General features: G+C 42.1%; 1 long non-coding RNA gene across 1 annotated transcript; it reads right to left on the reverse strand.

Moving 5' to 3' along the window:
• On the reverse strand, nt 1-3,558 carry LOC115325418. The gene is made up of 3 exons (XR_005715646.3): nt 3,519-3,558; nt 1,061-1,139; nt 1-16 (listed from the first exon to the last, which is right to left on the reverse strand). It is a non-coding gene; the product is annotated as an uncharacterized LOC115325418 (long non-coding RNA).
• Between the last annotated feature and the right edge of the window lie 310 nt (nt 3,559-3,868).

The raw sequence follows: 3,868 nt of genomic DNA on the forward strand, positions 1-3,868 counted from the left end.
ATACCCTCCGTGTATGCTGTAATTAGAAAAAAAAACAAGAATCAGCACACATAAACATTATTAGATACATTGTTTTGCAATAATTTTTCTAAATAGGCCCCTGGCCTAGGACAACACAAGACTTTTTTTTGGGGCGACAAAAAGATTTGACACAAACGATTTGGCCCACATTTTGCTGAACAGCCAAATCCGCACACTTGACAATTGATGCTTATTAAGCAGTGTGCTTTATGTGGGGTGTTTAAGTGCAAAGCATCCAAAGTGTGTGTCTATCTGCATTTGCACAGTATACGGAAGTGGGAAGAATGCGGCCAGATTGCTGTTTTCACTCCTTGCAGCATATAGCTCGAGGATTCTCTAATTTTGCTTATACAGCACGTTTCACCACACAGAACGTACAAACACAAGCTTGGAGGTTGCACACGCAGTCTAAAAAAACGATTACATCGCATTTTTTTCTTTGCACTATGAAACGTTGTGTAATCATAATCATGACATCAATGGGACTACACAAGATTGCATTAAAGTTCCCAATTGGGTTTGTTTTACACCGCACAGCCACTGCCTGTACACAAGTCATCTAGCTCTACACATCCCGCTCAGCACACCACTGCTAGGCTGAATCAGATAAGTCTCACACTTGCCGAGCTTGAAGTACACTCGTGATCTATACGAAGGTGAACAAGCAATCGTCGACTGCTCAGTACTGGGAGCATCATGCAGCAGCTGACTTGCTCTCCTTTTCAAATGTTTTGCGAACCAAGTGTGGTAAGTCGTCTGATAAGGAGAGAACGTCACCACAGATGGAACTGAGCAGTTGGCACTCACCTGTTTACCTTCATATCGATCAATTCTCTACCTGGCCGAAGTAGCTAGTCTGTGTGCAGCATAAACGGCTGTATCGAAATCTCAAGAGGACGAAAGTTCAAAACAGGCTTGGTAAGGCTTCACGTTGCAAGTATGCCCATGCAAATTTCACTTTCTAAAACATCAAAATGCATTTCAAATTGTCACCCAAGACAAGCTGCTCTTACACAGCTGTACATATAAGGCAGCTTACCCATCAACAACCTTTGGAGACTGCCATAGACCTGAACCTCGGCCTAGTCGATGCTAGCGTCTGTTCGGCGAGGGCTGCACTGAGTAGAAAGGTGAAAAATGTGCCGTAGATTATGTGAAACGAACAAGCAAAAGCAATCCTCGCATGTACAATTCGCTAGATTCACTGACAAATAAAAATCAGAGGTTGGGTCAATTATGTTAACGCAATATACTTCAAACGCGTACCATGAGTGCTGGCAAAATATTTGTTGCCTTCAATCTAGATAAGCTTGTAAATTTACATGCCAAACGACAAATAACTTAAAGGTTGAAATATATTTCGATGGAACTACAAAAACCAAAGACTAGCTCTGCAAATATGGTGCTATCTAGTACACCATAGATGAGTAGAATCGGATTAGAGCGTCCTCCTTACAAAGACTGAAGCAAAACAAGTATAGAGTCTGCAGTGCCACTACAACAGAAACGATGGTATTGTGATCTCGTGGAGATCAGAGTTCGGAATAAGTGTGACAGGCTTTGGCATGACAAATATACCAATGTCATTATTCATTTTTGCATATTCTACGATGACAGTGCAGGGAAACAATCACACACCAGATACTCAGAAAGACAAGCACACGCGCTAACCTTATAGCTCTTGTGTATTCGACTACTTCATTCTTCTCTTCAACGTCTGGATTGACTTTCCAGAACGTGATAAGCAGAAGAAATAGCACGAAATACAAGGAAAAAAAGCAAAAGACAAGACAAAAGAAAAAAAAAGGATAAAGAAAACCCTTACAAATCATCCTTCTTACTCACCACTATTGTTTAGATAGAAATTGAAGCTCTTTGGTCGACAGTGCTATAGAGGGACTACTTACACACTTGTCCTTCAGGTGCTCTATTCTTTGCCCTCTCATTATTTCTATCTATCTATTATAAAACAATTTTCAAAATGTGCTACGCAACCACAATCTTGACAGCAGATTCCCAAATGTACAGCGACGACTCGGGGGTTATTATAAAAATGCTCCCTTAAACGATCATTCAAACACCTGCCAGTCTGGCCTACATACTTCTTACCACACTAGTTATGTAGACCAGACTGGCAGGTGTTTGAATGATCGTTTAAAGGAGCATTTTTATAACACCCACCGAGTCGCCGCTGGACATTTGGGAACCCACTCTCCGGATTGTGGTTGTGCAACACATTTTGAAAATTGTTCCGTAATAGTTAAAAGTCGAGACCCATTGTCAAAAGAAATAATGGAAGCACAAAGAATAGAGCATCTGAAGAACAAGTGGGTAAGTAGTCCTTCTACTGTGTTGTCGACAAAAAAGCTCCAATTTCTAACTTAAGGATAGCAGTCAGGGAGAGGGATGACTTGTAAGGGCTTCCTATTTTCGGTTTTTCTCTTTCTTTTTTTTTTTGTTCTTTGCTTTTTTTCCTTGTATTTTGTGCTATTCTCCTTATCACGATCTGAAAAGTCAATCTAGACGTCGAAGACAAGAACGAAGTAGTCGAATACACAAAAGTTGTAAGTTCAGCGAGTGTGCTTGTCTTCCTGAGTGTCTGGTGTGCGAATGTTTCTCCGCGCTGTCACCATAGAATATGGTTCATCAACTTACCCAAGCATCCATTCTATCATTTCTGCAACATTAAAATGACTCTGAAAGTGCGAGCACCTGCAGGGTGTATTCACGCAAGTCTTGCAAGTGTTGAGTTGTATGTACAGTGCCCTGGTTGTGTCCATATGCGATAGATGACCAAATACCACAAAGACTAACACTGCAAACTTCTCCGAAAACCAATGGGCGCAGTGGCGAGCGGCAAAAGTGGTGCTCTTCACCACTCTCGCCGTTTGTTCGCGTTTGTGTGTTGCTACTAACAAGCGCAGCAATGGGAAGGCTCAGCTATTATTGGGAACACTAAATAAACAAACACAAAATACACATAAAACACACAGCAATACTGGATGCAAGTAGTGACGCACTTCTGTTGGGGTTCTGTGGAGTTGGTGAGCCATTTGAAAGTTGCGACGAGTTGCTCGCTGTAGATGAGCAATTTAGCCAGTGCAATATGACTGCTAGCCTGGAATCAACCTGCACCACGCAGTAGTGATACACGACCACATGCCGGTACGATGCTTATCTAGATCGAAATAGGCAGGGGTGGGGATTGAACCCAGGATCTCTGGGTTCTGAAGCGCAAGCTTTTGTTCCACGTGCTCCAAGCTGATGTGCGCTAGCCCAGTCGGCCACTGATCCCCAACGCAAGGCAACGCAACGTACTTCTGTTGTAAACTCAGCATTCCGCTTACGAATGAAATGCGCAATTTTCCTAAAGGCTTTTATTCCACCTGAGTGGAAACAAAATTGCTAAAGGCCAGCCCATAAATACAGTATGTGTTAAAAACAATCCTAGCAGAAATAAGTTGCTATTATATTGCTCAATATATAGAGCACCTTACCATGAACAGCCTTGGCAGTCTTCCATCAAGCCAGGACTTCAGCAGGGGAGACTGTCATTTTGTGTCGTCTCAGGTCACTCACATCAGGATGGCGAAAGTGAATGCAAACATCTAATTGGGAAAGGCTGCAGTAAGTATAAAGATGAAAACACAAATTAGAATATATGATAAAAAACATCATGGACCAACTTGAAAAAAGTGCACGCAGACTGGTGCACATTCGCAACTCGATCTATTGAACACAAAAAAAAAATAAGTAAGAGGATGAGAGAAATCAGAAAGGCTGTACTCGGAGAATGTGAGCTTCAGGAACCGGGGCGTGACGCAAAGATGTCAGGTAGATTGTTTTA

This window comes from Ixodes scapularis, unplaced genomic scaffold, assembly GCF_016920785.2.
Source record: "Ixodes scapularis isolate PalLabHiFi unplaced genomic scaffold, ASM1692078v2 PGA_scaffold1__304_contigs__length_218370807, whole genome shotgun sequence".
NCBI lineage: Eukaryota > Metazoa > Arthropoda > Arachnida > Ixodida > Ixodidae > Ixodes > Ixodes scapularis.